The 20,848-nt window shown below is 35.9% G+C and overlaps 1 pseudogene; it reads left to right on the forward strand.

Annotated features, from left to right (window-relative positions):
• The first annotated feature begins 9,018 nt into the window (after positions 1-9,018).
• Positions 9,019-9,818, forward strand: LOC118635458 (annotated as a pseudogene).
• Positions 9,819-20,848: the final 11,030 nt, after the last annotated feature.

The raw sequence follows: 20,848 nt of genomic DNA on the forward strand, positions 1-20,848 counted from the left end.
TTCATTGAAACAACTGTTGGAACTGTCCTTCCACTGTTTATAACTGACAAAAGCTTAAGATTCAAGCAACAAGGCAAGCTGCGTATATATGAGATTAATCCATTCATGAATTTTATCTGGTAAATTTAATTTGGCATCTACTGTGTACCAGGTACTGTACATGGGCACATGATGGAGTCAAGGCTGAAGGCCAGACCAGTGTGGACCAGACATCAATAACATATGCTTAGAGTAAGTGAACAAGAGTGGATAAGTTATTGTCCAGTACCAGTTAATTGTTTAGCTGGAAGATTTCTCTGAAGTGGTAAAAATAAAAATGCTGTAAAATTTAAACAAAATCAGTTTGCTATTCAGAGAAATAGTCAGTGGAGATATTTGAAGCCATCTTGGTAGCACTTATTCATACAGAGAGATTAATGATACCACTGAAATACCATGCCAAGAATTTTCTTCACAAATGTACAATAAGACTTTAAGTAAATAAGCCATGAAAACACTACATTTGGAATAATAGAAAATGCCGCAAACTTGAAATGCTTTGGAAGATTTTGTGGATTTAGGAAGAGGCTTTAGGAGAATTTACAATAGCAATGAACACTGATGCATTCACTAACATCTGCAGAGACTTCACTCTTCAGGACAGAAAAATAAGCTTTCCATGAATTGTGATTCTATTATTTCATCATTAGCTACAGAACTTATATGAATGTAGGAGCATTGCCCAGATCCAACACACAGTTGGCACCATTCCAAACCTGTAAGTAATTCTAAGGGCACTAGGGAGGACCTTAACTCAAAAAACCTGGAAATCATGCTTAGTTTCCTTTTGTTATCAGTGGACAACACATGATTAAAGGTAATATTTATACCTGTCAGGGACAACCTATTGGGGAACAACCTTCTTTAGAATCAGCACTCAGAGAGACAATCCTTCCAAGAAGAGTGATAAACTATAATGTGGTAGGAAGAAGGATAATGTATTAATCTCATGGTCAGCCTGCATGCTTTACAGATTCATGTATAATTTGGTTCATAAATACACAGCTTCATTTATTCCCTATCCTGAAGTGCTGATGTGACCTTAATTCTGGGTGTGGATTGAGTTCTCATCACTCCTTCCTTCCTTCCTTCCTTCCTTCCTTCCTTCCTTCCTTCCTTCCTTCCTTCCTTTCTTCCTTCCTTTCTTTTTTTCTTTCTTTCTTTCCTCTTCATACAACATCCATTCCTCAGTGAATGCATATTTTCTGACAAAGGAATTTAAGTTTTCTACTCAGAGATATTGCACAGAAATGTGTCTTGTGTCTGTACTGGAATCTCCTCTTTTGAGATTGGTTATAAACACTTTTTCTCTAAACAATAAGGACAAAAGCACAGAAATAATGTCAGATATCAAGCTGTCTCTGGACTCCATAAAAAGAATCATTCCAGACATGACCACCATATGGAATTTGTGAAATTACTGTTGTTTTGCAACCTCATTCTTATTTATTTTCTGGGTACTTAACCCCCAAATTCAATTAATGTGGTTCAGTAGATTAAAGGTGCATTTTATCAGCTATTCAAATATTTCCTTCCTTCTTCTGAGGATTCAGGACACCTGGAGGGCAAGCTGGGTTAGTATGAATTTCATAAATCTGATGACCACTGGAGCTTTAACAAATTATTATGCCTTGATGATAAAGTAGGAGGACAGGGGCTTTAAGTGGCTTACAGTTGACATGGTAGACCCAGAGTCGTGGAAGTAGGGTACAGACTTACAACCCTCAGAAGAGGGGGTGGAGGGGGATAGAAGAGATAAACCACAGAACTTATATGCATGTACACATAACCAATGGACATGAAGCTGGGGATGGGGTGGGGGGTGTTAATGGGGGAAAAAGGAAAAACATCTGCAACAAAAATATTAATTAAAAATAAATAAATAGCCCTGGCCGGTTTGGCTCAGCCGTTAGAGCGTCGGTCCGCGGTCCAGAGAGACCCAGGTTCGGTTCCCGGTAAGGGCATGTACCTTGGTTACGGTGGTTTGTCCCGGCCCGGTTGGGGTTGTGTGGGAGGCGGCCACTTGATGTGTTGCTTTTACGTCAATGTTTCTCTCTGTCTCTTTCCCTCTCTCTCCCACCCACTCTATTAAAAATAAATAAATAAATAAATAAATATGTTTTATTATTAATTTATTAATGTATTAGGCAGTTCTAAGTTTGCAAGTAAAGTGAGGAGATGTGACAAATGTGTAATGTAGCTAATGAAAAGTTTGGTCCCAAAACCACAGAATTCAATTAATATCATGGTGTGGGGATGAGAAAAGGAAAAAGAAACACAATGATCTCTTCGTTTATCACTCTGATATACCAAAATATGCATCTCTGCCTCTCTGTTTACCTCCTTTGGAATTATTTCTACAAACCTTTTTCTTTCTTGTTCTCCCTAACCACCTCTGAAATGTATTTGACATACCTGAGAAAATACATCTATTTTTCAAGCTTGTTCCAATGCAAAAAAATATCTGTATGATTTTTTATTTTTGTAAGATTTTTACAATATTCAGATATTCCTAAGGTGTCTTTATAATTTCTGAATGTCTGAGATGTTTCTAGCATCACCAATACCTTTCACAATAAGAACAGCAACATTAGCTGACAAAGGCAACAAAGATCTTATTCTTTCCAGATAATAGAAGCTTTTAAGATTCTTTTGTGTATTTTTAAAGTAATATAATCTGCTTGAGGTTTATTTATTCCTAGTAACTATGTTCCCAGAACAGTCTGGGATTTTGGACCTAAATAATGATTTTTTAAAAAATCATAATGTGGCCAGCTGCATCCCCACAGCTAATAGCCACTTAATGTTCATTGACGTCTCCCTCGGGTGGTCCATTCTTTTGGATGAGTAGATTTTAGCTGGGGCAAGAAAGAATTAATTTGGAGTAGAGGAGAGGGAGAGGGAGGCCCGGGAGAGCTGAAGTTTCTAGTCTTTTCCCCTCTGGCCAGGGAGGAGTGCCCTTCTCCAGTGGCAGGGTCTTGTTTTACATATATGCAAATAAACCGCTTGTTTGGGAAAAAATCATAATGTAAACTTCTTAGATACAAAGAGAACAAAAGCCAAAGATTTAATTGCTAGTTGTACCAACTAACGCAAAAGTCACGTATGCCTAGTGTTCTAATGAATGTTCATAATCTTTCACATTTTCCCTAAATCTAGTAAAAAAGATGGATCACTGATTTCCTAATATGAGTGTTTCGGTTGCTGCTGTACATGTTCTGATTACATCTGGCCTTTAAGGAGAAAAGTCTGTAGTGCTGGTTGTATTTAAATGATTATGTCCCTTCCCAATGTCAGTCCCTTCATTTTTCCTGGTTGGAATCAATAACTTTGTGCCATGTTTAGGATCCATTCAACCTGAGTATCTCCTTCTTCCTCCCTTCCTCCATTGCTGTGTTTCAGAGCAAATTATTTTCCTTCTGGGGCATTTTCCACTGATACAATGAATATAATTTGGGAGCCTTTGATGGAAGGACTTGAAAGAGTCATTAACTTCATTTTGCTTCATTTGTTTTCCAAATCAAAGAATCTCAAAGAAAACTTTTGTGAAAAATAAAATCATCTTAACTGATTGCCTTGAAGCTTTTCATTTCAGACATCACAGACCAAGGCTGAGTTCTCTTGAGGATGAACAGATATGAAAATCCAACTGTTATCTAGGGTTGGAGTTCCCTGAACCTGTGCCCAGACCTATCCTTTTTCTCTCCAGTAATCTGCCTTTGAGCATCGACACTCCCTTTGTAGTTTACAACCCTACTTTTTCCTGGGAATTAAAGATTTCAAACTTCTGTTGTATTTTTTTAATTAAAAAATATTGTTAATTACAGTTTACATTCAATATTATTTTGTGTTGTATTTTAAAATAATATTATTTACTTGAGGTTTACTTTTCTTAGAAATGTTTAGCGTAAAAAAGAGTTCATCTGAATAAGTAGTATTTTACTATTTGTCTAACTCATGACATATTTTTCATTAGGTTCAAACACTGGTTACAGCATTTACTAGTGTAATCACTGGAAAGTTACTTAATTTAATTTTCTTATTTATATAATGAGGATAATAGTAATAATAATAATTATAATATCTACCTCATAGTATTGTGATGATTGATTGAGTTAATAACTTCAAAGCATTTAAAATGGTGAGGAGCATATATTAATTTTTAAATATGTGTTAGTGATTGTTTTATTACTAGTACAAATAAGAATGGTATTATTTCTAAATTTCAAGGTAAAAGTGGGCTTCCAGTGCACTGGGTATTTTATGTTAACATAAATTATGAACATAGGCTTCCTACCGATATGAAAAATAAAATATTCACTAATATTTAGGTTCTATTTTTTTTTTTTTTTATTCTCACTCAAGGACATTTTTCCATTTTTTGTTCAGGTAGAGTGAGAGGGAGAGAGAGGAAGAGAGAGAGAGAGAGAAACATCGACGTGAAAGGGACACATTGAGTGGCTGCCTCATGCACAATTCAACCAGGGCCATTGAGGACAAACTGCAACTGAGGCACGTGCCATTAGCGGGAACTGAACCCGGGTCTCTCTGGACCACAGGCCGATGTTCTAACCTCTGAGCCAAACCGGCCAGGGCTCTAATTTTTTTAATAAAAGCAAGAAGGTGCAAAAATTTTTCAAAAGTTAGATCTTAACAAATGAGATGTGAGACACTTCTATTTACAAGAAATATATGATAGACTAGCTAGAAAATTTTACACATAAATAGGTTTAGTGTAATTACCAAATGCTTAGCATTGCATTATAGGTTATTAATGCAGAGCTCTGTGTGTGTGTGTGTGTGTGTGTGTGTGTGTGTTTTGTAAGTGTTAACTGAGTATAGACAAAACAATAACTATCATTATGTACTTTTATACGTGATCTTATTTCACAGCAACTCTGTGAAATCGTTGGTTATAGATGAAGAATATAATACCTAAGTAGACAAAGTAAATAAACGCATCCTCTGAGTCTAGTATTCATTAAAATCCAGTGTTCTTTTGACTCTATAGTAATTGCACCTGTACTAGGCAAATGGGATAGAAAGGAACAGATAGATGTGGACCCTCCCCTCTTGAAGCTTCCAATTTAACAAAGAATACTAATTTTGAAAAAATAATTAAACATGTACCTAATAATTTGTGCTGCTTAATCCCTTCACCTTTATTACCAAGCTCTCAACCCCCTCCACTCTGATAACTGTTCTCTGTACCTATGAGTCTGTTTCTATTTATGTGTTTATTTTGTTCATTAGATTCTGCATATCAGTGAAATCATATGGTATTTATCTTTCTCTGTCTTAGTTCTGTTATCATAATACCCTTTAGTTCCATCATTGCTGTTGCAAAAGGTAAGATTTCATTCATTTTTATAGCCAAGTAATAGTCCATTGTGTAAATGTGCCACAGCTTTTTTATTAATTCACCTATTAATGAACACTTGGGTTACTTCCATGTCTCAGTTACTGTTTCAGAATAGCCACAGAATAGCCACAAAGATCTAGATTACAGCACAGGGAATATAGTTAATGATATCAAGATAAATATGTATGGAGCCAGGTGGGTACTTGAAGCAGGGGGGAACTACTCTCTAAAGTTCATGCTTTTCTAACCATTTTGCTATCAATCTGAAACTAGTACACTATAATATTGAATGTAAAAAGTAATTTAAAGATTAAAAAATAAAAATATAATCTGAAGCAATTAGAATTGTTAAAAAATTGAAGAACTTCTGGGTGGCTAAAAACAATGGTGACCACCAAGTTGCAAGTCTTCTACTAAATATTGCAAAACAATACTAGACAACAAGATGGGAAATGTGTACTTAGACAAAAACCAAGCCCTCGGCATAACTTGAAGATACAGAATGACAGAATTTCAAAATAAGTTTTGATTAAAAATAATTAAAATTATGCCTTGGCCAGTTTGTCTCAGAGGTTAGAGCATCAGCCCGTGGACCAGAGTCCTGGGTTTGGTTCCCAGTAAGGGCATGTACCTAGGTTGCAGTTTGTCCCTGGCCCCAGTTGGGGTTGTGTGGGTGGCAACCAGTCAATGTCTCTCTCTCACATTGATGTTTCTTCCTCTCTCTTCCTTCCTTTCTCCCTCCCACTCTGTCTGGAGATGCAAAAAAAAAAAAAAAATGTCCTTGGGTGAGGATAAAAATAAATAAATAAATAAACTCACCAAATCCCAGTGTAATCTCCCATGCTGATATCTTAACCTTCACCCTCCAGACACAAAGCACAAGGAGAAAAATTGTGGGGAAGACAGAAGGGGAGATGAAGGAGAAGCATACAAATGATCCAAAGTTAGCCTCAGAAAGATTAAGTCCCATTTAAATCTGAATATTCTAAATAGATCAAAGCATGGTTTACAGTAAAGGGTTATCAAAATACATGGTTTAAGGGGGTTAATACATGGCCTAAACTATGTCTTTGAAACACATAGTTTCTAAAAGAGTAAACATGTCAATAAAAGAGAGAAACTCCACTTGGCAATTAGGTGGTATAAAAGAAAAATGTTAAAGGGAGAAATGTAGGATCCTACAGGATAGAAAAGAATCATAAAACCAGAGAACACACAGCCCTTCCAACCCCAACCATAACAAACAAATAAATCTGCTTAAAGAGATTAGACTTTGTTATGTTGAGAAAAGGGCATCCGTAAACTACGAATCTTGTGAAATAACTCCAGTGGGGGAGGAAAAATAATTTTCTCTGCTATGTTTCTAAGTTATTCTGGCTGGAGTCAAATTTACATGAGACAAATTAATAGAGAAATGACTAAATGTATTATATATGTATATACAGGTGTTCCATAAGAATATGACATAGAGAACAGATCAGGTAGTTAAGGCTCATATGCCTCTTGAACTAAGGAGAGTCAGAGGTAGTTTTTTTGGGACTTCAAATGACAAAAAGGCAATTCACATGAAGATGGAAAAGCAAAGTCTGTTAAACAAATGTTTGCTGGGTCATCTTTACAATGGGGCAGAGATAAGACTTTGATCAAAGCCTTACTAGATTCTTTTCTGTCTACCATACTTAGTTCATATTAAATTATAATTATCTATGATGATAGCTTTTTTCCCTGGAACAGGTCTTCTATCTAAATTATTTTAGGCAATTAGGGGGAAGGTCCAAGATTTTTCCTGAGTCCTACATTTCTTAAAAATAGCTACCTAAAATAATCAGTATTTTTAAAAAGGTATATTTTGGCATGGCAAACTGCTTTTCTCACTACAAAAAATATGAACAAAAGGAAAATCAGCAAATCCACATAGAACTATTATAAAAAATTCAGAAAACAAAATTTCACACATGTGAAAAAAATTCACATGTGAAGAAAATTTCACACATATGAGGCAAAATTCCCATAGGAAAAACAACCATAAAGCAGAAGAAGAATACTGTAAAAATGAAATATAATCAAATATATATTTGAGGGTATAAAAAAACACCTTGTAAGAAATTTTAAAAACTAAGTAAGGAAATAGTGAATAAACCAGAGAGACAAAAAAGAGAGTTGATTTCTTCAGGTAAGTATTTTACACAGGGAAAATTATGTTAGAAATAAAGAATACTCAAGGGAAAGTAGATTCAAGTAAAATTTAATATGGCAGATTAAAGGAAGACAAGAAAACAATCAAGATAATGAATAGTAGATAAAGAAAGAAGTAAAATGGTTCAGAGAGAAAGAAGGTAAAATTAATGACAGAAAAAGTAAGAATAATATTCATTGCATTAGAGGCTATGGGCAGTGAGTGAAACCCATCCACAACTTGATTAGAGTCTTGTAGGAAATCTTGAGCTAGAGGTCTGCTTGTATATGCCAGGATTACTATCCCACAGATACTGTGAGATTAAAAAAAATTGTTTGTGTTTTGCTCTCCATGTGGAAACTTGAGTGGAGAGGGTCATAGACATGGTGACTGCAAAAGGCAGAAAAAATAAGTGAAGAAACTGATACTGGAGTAATGAGGAAGCCAGATCCCTCCAAAATTTGTGGGCAGGAGATTCTTGGGGTGCAGTCAGAATAAGCATGTTCGAAAGTCCCCATGAGAGAATGAATGGTTTTATTGGCGTGGGATTTTATTACTGGGGGTGTAGTGTCCCAGTTCCCTCAGTCCAGTCCTGGAAGAGGGGCAGTTGTGGGTTTAATAAAGTTAAAAATAAGGCCAGGTTCTAGAGTGTCCACTCCATGATGTAACTGGATCCAGATCCAGATCAGTCCTGCAAGCTGGAGGTACAGAAGGGGCAGTGAGAGAGAGAACTTTCCTTTGTCTAGGAGATTAAATACTCAGATTTCTGCCCTTGCAGTGGCCACACCTATTTTGGCCACAGACTCCTCCCAGGTGTGATGGACAGGTAGGCACCTCCCACATCAACTCAGACCTTAATGGGCATGCCTCTAAACCAGCGATTCTCAACCTGTGGGTCATGACCCCTTTGGGGGCTGAACGACCCTTTCACAGGGGTCGACTAAGACATAACAGTAGCAAAATTACAGTTATGAAGTAGCAACGAAAATCATTTTATGGTTGGGGGTCACCACAACATGAGGAACTGTATTAAAGGGTCGCAGCATTAGGAAGGTTGAGAACCACTCTAAACTGTCTCTGTCCAGTTTTTTTCCCCATCCATTAGTGGGGAATAGACCTAGAGTGTTAAACTGTAGCTTCCTATCAAAGCTGTACAAATGGCATCCCTATATCATCTGGTCTTCCCTTTATGCCTTTTTTGCTAAATAATAACCAGATTATTGTAATGGTCTCAAAACAATGACTGATAATTTTCTAAAAATAATGACACACATCAAATCAGAGCTCTTAAAAGTGGATAGTATCCCATGTAGGATAAATATCGTACACACAGACACATCCCACACCCCTGTAAACATCATTTTCACACTACTGAAAATTTGAGATAAAAGTATAGAAAACAGCTAGAGAAGAAGGACACATTACAAAAAGAGGAACAGAGATGGGAAAGCTGACAGCCATGCCTGTAAGTTTGATGTTTGCATCTATAAGTGTGCATGCAGCCAAAGAAGAGGAATCCAAAGAGCAGCTAGTGAAACAAGAGCAGATCTCCATATATATTTCACCACCTCTCCAGTCTAATATGATGAAAACCAGGCTGCTTTTCATCAAAGACAAATGGGCTTTGCTTCCATCTCACTACAACTCCACCAGTATACTGGCTGGTGCAAGGGTATTTATGTCTTTGTAAAAATTGAGATAATGGATATAGCATAATTTGGAAATGGTAGATGCCTATGTTTACCTGAAGATTTCAGCACAAGATTTTCTTCCTAAAATTGGAGTGATAACAGTTTTAAGATTGGCAGGCTTAGTCTCAGCAAGATAAGGTTCTAGATTTAAGAAAATCGCTTATCCATTGGGACTGCACACTTTAAGAGCAACTGTTACCCAGTTCGGTCCATAATAATTGCAAAGGTAACTGGGAAAAAATGGCATATGCTAAAAGTGAGTTAAATCATTTTGGACAAAAAAAAAAAAAAAAAAGTCACTTCCTGAACCTAAAGAAAAAACTAAGGTCTAATTTAAATAAACCAAAAAGTTAGGAAACTTTGCTGGAACAAAATACCTGCAAAAAGAGCTCACAACCTGAAACACCTAGGGGCTTTGCCAACAGAACTCAGACCTGAAATGAAGACCAAATCAGAATCCACCTCAGGTACTACACAGTTTATACATGACCCCAAGCTCATGGATCATGGGAAGTCCCATCCAGAAGATGTGCATATGCATAGCATTTGAAGCAAAATAGTCTACATGGAGAATTATAAGATATGTGAAGTTCCAAATAATGATGAAAAAAATCATGTAATAAATCATGGTGACACATAGAGCATAATTTAAATCAAAAGTATCCATTACATCTTCTAATGTATAGTTTGACCAAACACTTAAGTTACTAAAACACAAATAGCCTATACAATCCAAACAATATTAAATGATTGGTAAAGAGGCAGAGGTATTAGGATGCATTTGAAGACTTTCAAGGGTGTTTATAAAAAATAGAGTACATAGGTGAACAGTTATGAGACTAAGATCTAAAAAATATGTATGTGTATATATCAATACGTATATACACATACATTTGCTTTAGCATTTTCTAATTAATGTCAGCTAAATTAGAATGGTTTGTGGAAGGACATATTCCCAATCCTCTCCTTTCTTTTCATTTTCCAGAGTTGGAATAAAGTATCTATATTTTGTGATAAAAGAAAAATGTGGTTTTAAGCCACTGGTTTGGGGGTTTATTTTTTATATGACAATAGATAATGGGTACAGATTTTTGTACTTCAAAATGTGTTACTGTCATAATAAATAACTAAAATATGGACATGTCATTTAAACTGAGCAGCAAACTTTGATAAGAGTCTTAGTGTTTAAAATCCCTTGAACACACTGTAAAATGTTGGGCTTTGAGGTAGATGCTAGTGAGAACTCAAGAGAAAGTGAGAAAAACGTATTAGAATCGTGAAGAAAGGAGATTCTTATGGTGAAGTGGCAAAATATAGCTGTTGTATGAAGTTATGTTGAAAATAGAAAATGTGCCTAATAAACTATGATCTAAGGCTATTTCTAAGCAAAACGTTGAAGATGCCATCTGACTCCTTCTTAGTCTTTATAATACAGTCATAGTTTTATAATGACATTTTGGTCGATGAGAGATTACATATATGAACATGGTCCCATAAGATTATAATGGGCCTGAAAATTTTCTAATTCTTAGTGACCTCATAGTCATCATAAAGTCATAGTACAACACAATACACAAATACCATTATGTCACGGTCGCCTACAGAATGCAGTACACTAACACGCTATACAAGTTTGTAGCTGGGGAACATACTTTGTCACACTAAAATATGTCTATTAGGCATGAGGATTATTTTAGGCTTATTAATTTTAAGAAAGAGTAAACAAGGGAGAAGCTCTGAAAAAGATGTAGAAGTTACCCTTTCTGAACAATATTTATGTGGATAAGGTAAATCTCCATTTCTAAGGGTGTTTCCTTGACTGTACCAGGAAGAAAAGAATAACCATATTTCTAGAATCTCTTATTAATGCAGAAGACAAAACTTAATTCTGCATAACATTCTTACCCTTGTTTACACTGCTTTTTCCTGGTCACCCCTCATAAATGAATCTCCTCATTCACAACCATTTTAAACAAATATTTTTTTTCTTTATTGATTCTAGAGAGAGAGGAAGGGAGAGGGAGAGACAGAAACATTGATGAGAGAGAACATCGATTGGCCGCCTCCTGCATCCAGGGACTGGCCCCACAACCTGGGCAGGTGCCCTGGCAGGGGAATTCAACTGGCAACCTCTTGGTGTGTGGGTCAACGCTCAACCAGTGAGCTACACCAGACAGGCATTTTTTTGTGTTCAGATAAAGATGGTATTTAAGTGACTTCAGCCATTTTGATGTTAGTTTTCCTAGGTCTCTTCCATGTATACAGGAGATATACACGTTATTAAACTATCGTTCTTTTTTTCTTCCTGTTAATCTTGTATAAAAAGGATGTTTCATACAAGAACCCAGAAAGGTAGAAGAAAATTTATTTTTCCTCCAGAACAATGTCCTATACCATATAGCCTAGGTATGTGGTAGACTATACCATCTAAGTTTGTGTAAATACACTCTGTGATATTTGCACAGTGATGAAATCATCTGTTCACATAAGAAATGTCTAAACCCGTAGAGAATTTTTTAATTGATTTTTTTTTTTAGAGAGAGAGATAGAAAGATTGATGTGAGACACATTGATTGGTTTTCTCCTGCATATCCCCTCCTGCAGATCAAGCCCACAACTTGAGCACATGTTCTGACAGGAATTAAACCAGGATCTCTCAGTCCATGGGATGATGCTCAATCCACTGAGCCACACAGCTCAGGCAGTAGAGAATTTTTATGAGTTTATTTGAGTCAAACTGACATGTCTAGAAGCAAGATCTCAAGAGACTGAGAAAAATGCTCCAAGAATAACAATGTGTAGTTTCTTTACATGTTTGGAATTAAGAAGGGAACATAAGGAAGATTACACGAACGTGGGAGAAAGCAAGACAGAGAAATTTCTATAATTAAATTGCAGAAAAGTTAACAAGATTACATGTTCTTTTGAGGGTGGTTATGTTTCCCATGTGTCTGACAAATAGATATTTCAAAAATATGTTTACTTAGATGCACAAAACAATGGACAGGGCTTGCTTAAGGTGAAGATAAATTTTTAAAGGCCTGTGATGTTTTTTTGGTTAAATTTATTACTGAGTCCCTTTTTTGTTCACATAATGACACATTTCTCAGAACATATCTCCATCATTAAGCAGTACATGAGCATAAAATGTGACAGGATATAGATAAATCGAGGAAAGAATAATTTAAAAAAAATGAGTTAGGACTTAGAGTTTTAAAAATTCTCAGCTCCTCGAAGTGGCAAAAAATGTTCAAATTTAAAAATGGCTCTTTATCAGAGATCATATTCAGAGCATATCTAGAAAGTCATTGTCTAAAAATGAAATCTAAGGTATGACTGTAAACTTCTTTGTTAATACTTAAGAAATACCAAATGTTTTATTTAGATCCTTAAAGTTATATTCAGTCACACACAAGGACCTTTAAAAAGATTAAGCTTTTTTTTTTTTTTTTTTTCCCAATTACCTGTAGCTTTCTGCGAATAGGTCCTTTATTTCTTTGGTTAAGTTTATTCCTAGGTTTCTTAATTTTTTTGCTGAGATGGTAAATGGGCTTGTTTTTTTAGTTTCTCTTTCTGTGAGTTCATCATTGGTGTATAGGAATGCCATCGATTTCTTGACGTTAATTTTGTATCCTGCTACTTTGCCAATTTCATTTATTAAGTCTAGTAAATATTTGATGGAGTCTCTGGGGTTTTCTACATATAGTATCATGTCATCTGTGAATAATGACAGTTTCACTTCCTCCTTTCCAATTTGGATTCCTTTTATCTTTTCTTCCTGTCTGATTGCTGTGGCTAAGACTTCCAGTACTATGTTAAATAAGAGTGGCGAAAGTGGACATTCTTGTCTTGTTCCTGTTCTTAAGGAAAATGCTTTTAATTTTTGCCCATTGAGTATGATGTTGGCTGTAGGTCTTTCTTATATGGCCTTTATTATGTCAAGATATGATCCTTCTATTCCCACATTGCTGAGCGTTTTTATCAGAAATGGGTGCTGGATTTTGTCGAACTCTTTTTTTAGCATCTATTGATATGATTGTATGATTTTATAATGTATTTATTTTTTATTTATAAAACAAGTACTCTTGTCAACACACAGTTTTAATCTTTGCAGACTAAACAATAGATATTCCAAAGAAAAATTAACATTGACAATAACAAACAAACAAACAAACAAAAACTACAGTGTGTAAACTTTTCCATATTCCTGATCTCATTGTATCCTTGCAACAATCTCCAGAAGATGGAAGGGCAGTTTTATTGATGAGTAAATGATACCTTAGAGGAGTAAAAAGAACAACTTAGTCATAAAACTGGCAAATGTAAATTGTAGAAAGAATCCTTTGATAACCAAATTAATGCTTTCTCAATATACTAGTCATTTTTGCATTTATCTTCTCATATCACAAACACACACATATACCAAAAATAATTATAATAATAAAGTTTCTTTCTGCTCACAAGCATAAACTATGTCTTCAGTAAGTAACTGCTCAGAATTCATTGGTTCTAATCTTTGTGTAACTTTCAAAACTCCTTGAATATCTTCAGGCTTCTTGCCTTCATATCTATCTCTTGAAAATTGTACCTTGGAAAATTTCTTAATTAATTGCAACATAATGTTGAATAATTGATTAAATTAGTTGGAAAAAGTTTTTACAAGATTTAAAAAATATAACCAGTTTTGAAAAAAATAAGAAATGTATTTTATTTATTTTTTTATTTTTTAAATTAATCAATTTATTTTTGTTACAGATGCTTCTCCTTTTTCCCCCACTGAATCCTCCCTCCCTCTCCCTCCCCACACTGCCCCAGTTTTGTTGTCCATGTCCACTGTTCATGCACACATGCATATAAGTTCTGTGGTTTATCTCTCCCCCACCACCCCCTCTTCTGTTGATTGTCAGTCTGTACCCCACTTCCATGTCTCTGGGACTACTTCATTTCTCAGACTGTTATGTTCATTATATTCCACAAATATGTGAGAACATATGATACTTGTATTTCTCTGTTTGGCTTTTTTCACTTACAATAATACTTTCCAGGTTCCTCCATGTTGCCTCAAAGGATAAGAGATCTTTCTTTCTTACAGCTGCATAGTACTCCATTGTGTATATGTACCACTGCTTTTGTATCCATTCGTCTACTGATAGACACTTGGGGTGTTTCCAGATCTTAGCTATTGTAAATAGTGCTGCTACAAACATGGGGGTACATATATTATTTCTGATTGGTGTTTCAGGCTTCTTAGCATATAATCCTAGAAGTGGGATCACTGGGTCAAATGGAAGTTCAATATTTAATTTTTTGAGGTAACATCATATTGTTTTCTATAGTAGCTGCAAGTCTGCATTCCCACCAGCAGTGTACTAGAGTCTCCTTTACTCCAACCCTCGCCAACACTTGTTTAATGATTTGTTGATGATGGCCATACTGACAGGTGTGAGGTTATACTTCATTGTTGTTTTAATTTGTATCTCTCTGATGATTAGTGATGTTGAGCATTTCTTCATATGTCTCTTAGCCATTTGTATGTCCTGTTTGGAGAGGTGTCTATTTAGTTCCTCTGCCCATTTTTTTTTATCCTCCCACAAGGATATTTTTTTTTGTTTTTTGTTCAGATAGAGTGGGAGGGAGAGAGAGGAAGAGAGAGAGAGAGAGAGAGAGAGAGAGAGAGAGAGAGAGAGAGAGAAAGAGAGAAACATTGACGTGAAAGGGACACATCGAGTGGTAGCCACCCATACAACCCAACCAGGGCCAGGGACAAACTGAAACCGAGGTACATGCCCTTAGCAGGAACCAAACACAGGTCTCTATGGATCACAGGCCGATGCTCTAACCGCTGAGCATAACCAGCCAGGGCCCCATTTTTTAATTGGGTTCTTTGTCTTCCTTTGGTTGAGTTGTATGAGCACTCTATGTATATTGGAAATTAACCCCTTATCTGATATATCATTAGCAATTATGCTCTCCCAAACAGTGGGTTGCCTTTTCATTTTGATGACTGTATCTTTTGCTGTGCAAAAGCTTTTTAGTTTGATACAGTCCCATGTGTTCATTTTCTCCTTTCTTTCTGTTGCCTTAGGTGATGTATCAGTGAAAATTCTGCTGCGTATGATCTGAAATTTTGTTGCCTACATTTTTTTCTAGGATTTTTATGGATTCATGAGTCACATTTACGTCTTTTATCCATGTTGAGTTTATTCTTGTGTAGGGTGTAAGTTGATGGTTCAGTTTTATTTTTTTGCATGTAGCTGTCCAATTTTTGCAACACAATTTATTAAAGAGGCTGTCCTTACTCCACTGTATGCTCTTGCCACCTTTGTTAAGTATAAATTGAGCGTATTGTCTTGGGTCCATTTCTGGGTTCTCTGTTGTGTTCCACTGGTCTATATGCCTGTTTTTTGCCAGCACCAGGCTATTTTGATTACAGTGGCTTTGTAGTATAACCTGAAATCTGGTAATGTGATCCCTCCAACTTTGTTCTTCTTTTTCAAGATTGCTGTGGATATTCGGGGTCTTTTTGGTTCCATATGAACTTTTGAAGTATTTGTTCCAGTTCTGTGAAGTATGTTGTTGGTATTTTAATGGGGATTGCATTGAATCTATAGATTGGTTTCGGTAGTATGAACATTTAAATAATGTTAATTCTTCCAATCCAAAAAGAAGGTATGTGCTTTGACTCTTTTATATCTTTCTCTATTTATTTTTTCAATGACTTGTTGTTTTCTACAAATAGGTCCTTTGTTTCTTTGCTTAAGTTTATTCCTAGATATCTTAATTTTTCTGCTGCGATGGTAAATGGGAATGTTTTTTTAGTTTCTCTTTCTGTCAGTTCATCATTGGTGTATGAAGATGCAATCAATTTCTTGACGTTAATTTTGTATCCTGCTACTTTGTCAAATTCATTTCTTAAGTCTAGTAAATTTTTGATGGGGTGTTTTGGTTTGCTACATATAATATCATGTCATCTGCAAATAATGCCAATTTCACTTTCACCTTTCCAGTTTGGGTCCTTTTATTTTTTCTTCATGTCTGAGTGCTGTGGCTAAAACTTCCAGTACTATGTTTAATAACAGTGGTGAAAGGGGCATCCTTGTCTTTTTTCTGTCCTTAAGGGAAATGCTTTTAATTTTTGCCCATGAAGTATGATGTTGGCTGTAGGTCTTTCATATATGGCCTTTATTATATCAAGATATGATCACTCTATTTCCAGTTTGCTGAGCATTTTTATCAGAAATGAGTGTTGGATTTTGTCAAATGATTTTTCAGCGTCTATTGATATAATCATATTATTTTTATCTTTCATTTTGTTTATGTGGTGTATCACATTTATTGATTTGCAAATATTATACCAGCCTTGCTTCCTTGGGATGAATCCCTCTTGGTCATGGGGAATATTTTTTTTGATGTATTGCTAGATTTGATTTGCTTGTATTTTATTCGGAATTCTGCCACCTATGTTCATCAGGGATATTGTTCTGTAGTATTCTTTCTTTGTAGTGTCTTTGTCTGACTTTGGAATTAGAATTATGCTGGCCTCAAAAAAGAGTTTTAAAGTCTTCCTTCCTCTTGAATTTGTTGAAATAATTTGAGGAGAATGGGTATTATTTCTTTTTTGAATGTTTGGTAAATTTCCCCCGTGAAGCTGTCCAGGCCTTGACTTTTGCTTGCTAGGAAATCCTTGATTACATCTTCAATTTATTTTGTTTTTATTGGTTTGTTCAAGTTTTCTATCTCTTCCCAGTTCAGTTTTGGGAAACTATGTGTTTCTAAAAATTTGTCCATTTCACCAACATTGTCGAATTTGTTGCAGTATAGTTATTCATAATATTTGCTAACAATCCTTTGTATTTCCGTGGTGTCAGTTATTATTTCTCCTCTTTCATTTCTGATTTAGTGTATTTGTATTCTCTCCCTTTGTTTCTTGGTGAAAGGGTCCATCAATCTTGTTTATCTTTACAAAGAACCAGCTCTTTGTTTCATTGATCCTTTGAATTGTTTTTCTGGCTTCCATGTCATTTATTTCTGCTCTGATCTTAACTATTTTCTTCCTTCTACTTGCTCTGGGGTTTTTGTTTTCTTTACTTTCTAGTTCTTTAAGTTGTGAGGTTAGATATTCTGTTAGAAATTTTTCTTGCTTCTTGAGGTAGGTCTGTAGTAGTATGAGCTTCCCTCTCAGAACTGCTTTTGGTGCATCTCATAGATGTTGTGTTGTTCTGTGTTCATTTTCATTTTGTGCCAGGAAGTTTTTAATTTCTTCCTTAATCTCCATGGTAACCCATTCATTGTTCGATAACATGCTATTTAGCCTCTATGTTTTCAAATGTCTTTGCATGGTCTTGTTGCAATTGATTTCTAGTTGCATGCCATTGTGATCTGAGAAGATGCTTGATAAAATTTCAAACTTCTTGAACTTGTAGAGACTTAGTTTGTGTCCTAACATGTGGTCTATCTTTGAAAATGCCCCATGTGCACTTGAGAAGAATGTGAATTCTACATTTTTAGGATGTAATTCTCTGTAGATATCTATTAAATCCATTTGAAATAGCACTGCATTTTGAGGCTGTTTCCTTGTTAATTTTTTGTCTAGAAGATCTTTCCAGTGATGTCAGTGGGGTGTTGAATTCCCCTGCTATGATTGCATTGCTGTTGATTTCTCCTTTGAAGACCTTCATAAGATTTTTAATATATGTTGGTACTCCTAAATTGGGTGCACATATTTTACCAAGATTATATCTTCCGGTTGGATAGGTCCTTTCAATATTATGTAGTGGCCTTCTTTGTCTCTAGTTATGGTCTTCATTTTGAAATCTACTTTTTCATATATGAGTATTGCTATCCCAGCTTTTTTTTGCTTTCCATTTGCTTTAAAGATTGTTTTTCATTCCTTCACTTTCAACCTATGTGATTCTTTTGTTGTGAGGTGGGTCTCTTGTAAACAACATATATATGAATTATGCTTTTTTTATCCAGTCAGCTGCTCTGTGTCTTTTTATCAAAGCATTGAAACTGTTCACATTTAAGGTGATAATTCATATGTACTTATGTATTGCCATTTTTGTTCAGTGTGGTTCTAGTTTTTTTTTTTTTTCCTATTTCTTCTACTAATTATAGCAGTCCTTTTAGCATATCTTACAGTGCTCGTTTGGTGGTAATGTATTCCCATTATTTTTTTTTTTTTTTTTGTCTGAAAAGCTCTTATTTGACCTTCTATTTTGAATGATAACCTTGCTTAATAGAGTAGCCTTGGCTTCAGATCCTTGTTTTTCACAACCTTGATTACCTCATGCCACTCGCTTCTGGCCTGTAGTGTTTATTTTAAGAAGTCAGCTGAGAGCCTTATGGGGTTTTCTTTGTAGGTAACCTGCTGCTTATCTCTTACTCCCTTTAGGGATCTGTCTTTGTCTTTAATTTTTGGCATTTAATTACTATGTGTCTTGATGTGGGCCTGTTTGCATTCTTCTTACTTGGGGCTCTCTGTGCTTCTTGAACTTGAATGCCTTCTTCCTTCACCAAGTTAAGGAAGTTTCTTGTCACTATTTCTTCAAATATATTCTCTAACCCTTGCCCATTTTCATCCTCTTCGAGGACTCCTATGATGCGAATGTTATTATGTTTCCAGTTGTCCCACAGTTCTCTTAAGCTATCTTCCTATTTTTTAATTATTTTTTCCTTTGGGTTTCTGATTGCTTGGTTTTTTTCTATCCTGTCTTCTGATCCACTGATCCGGTCCTCAGAGTCATCTAGTCTGCTGGTTAGTCCTTCCAATATGTTCTTAATTTCTGCTATGTGATTCTTCATTTCCACTTGGTTGGTTTTCAGTGTTTCTATATCTTTACTCATGGTGCTGATGTCCTTACTCATGCTGTTGAACTTCCTCCAGGTCATTGCTCTGAATTCTACCTCTGATAATTTGCTTAGCTGCATTTCATTTATCTCATCTTTGATAGAGTTCTCTTGTTTGGGTTAGCCTGGGTTGGCCCACGTTGAACACCATTGTCAAGTCTTACTTTCCTAGGTAGATTTGCAAGCCCAGGAAAGGTTCAGTTATCCTCCTGCTTTTTCCTCCTGGCTAGTAGTCTCAGTTACTCAGTGCCTTAAAATGTAGCCCTGCTTTTCTGCATAAGAGGATTTCCAGAGGGTGGGATAGATGCTGGTTATTGATGAGCCTCAGTTTGCATTTTTTTGCCTTACCTGGGAAAGGCTGAATCTCCGAGGTGGGGGCTGCTGCTTTACCCCACAACTCTGGGAAGGAGCACACTGGTCACTGTCCTTTGTGACTGCAACTCAGCAAAAACTCTGAGTGCCCTCCAAATCCCGGGTGTCTCTACAGAGTTCCAGCCCAGTCTGCCCTCCCTCTGCAGTAGCTTTCACGTGGGTGGCTGTGGCTATTTTAACACTCTGTCTCAACTCTCTGCACTGTTTAGAAGGCTTGGTCTTTATTTCCCATGGAAGCTACTCACAGCTATGATTGCTGCTGTTCGTGGGCTCCCAGCCCGCCAACCTCTCATGCCTCTGCAGATTCTATCAGTGTCCCTGGTTATATGGTCCTGTCATGCTGTATTTTTGTTGCTTTTTTCCAAGAATTTGTCTTTATTTTAGTTATAATTCCCATTTGGTCCTGGGAGATCATCTGTGTAGCTTCCATTAACTCCGCCTTCATTTTCAAATTCCCTATGCCTTTCTTTTCTATTTATTTATTTTTAATAATCATCTGAGGACATGCTTTCACAGAATTTTTTAGAGACAGAGGAAGGGAGAGGTAGAGGGAGGGGGGAGAAACATCAATGTGAGTGTGAAACATTGATCATTTGCCCTGCACACATACACCCCAGTTGGGGATCGAAACCACAACCTAGGTATGTTACCTGACTAGAAATCAAACCCACAACCTTTCTGTGCATGAGATGGTGCTCCAACCAGCTGAGCTAAATGAAATCTTTAAGAATGTTGTCCCATAACTCACTCAGGAGAAGCACAATGTAGGAAAAAATTATCTCAAAGAGATTTTTAGATGTGGCAATTCTCTAATGGAGTACATTCCTATGAAATTAATACCCATAGAGTAAATAAGAAAACTGTATCACCAATAATACTGCCAATTTCAACCATGGGGAACAGAGAGAAAAACAAATGAAAAGAGGCTTTTGGATACCCAAAAGTCTAATGGTATGTAGAAGGTGGAGAAACCCACTCAACAACAAATACTTGCTTAATGATGAACCCCAAAGCCAGGCAAATGTAGTCAATCACTCAAGTCTAATAAAGGAACATCCCACATTTGCCTGATTGGATAATAGCATTTCTATTTACCAGTGATTCTTTTGTGCTTCTTATTTCCCCAATTTTAAATAGGAATATGTATAGCATTTATTCTCTGTCTGCCCCAAAATTATATGTTGGGCTGTGTTAGGAGAAAATAGCATGTCTCTTTAGTTTTACACATGTACAGAACAAGAGGAAGTTCACCCAAGGAGCCTCACATGGACATTATTTAGATTATAAGATTCTAAACTTTGAGCTATTACTATAATGGTTTATGAATTTTGAGTACCATATTTTACATGTGGAATTGAA

This window comes from Molossus molossus, unplaced genomic scaffold (assembly GCF_014108415.1).
Source record: "Molossus molossus isolate mMolMol1 unplaced genomic scaffold, mMolMol1.p scaffold_m16_p_2, whole genome shotgun sequence".
Taxonomy (NCBI): domain Eukaryota; kingdom Metazoa; phylum Chordata; class Mammalia; order Chiroptera; family Molossidae; genus Molossus; species Molossus molossus.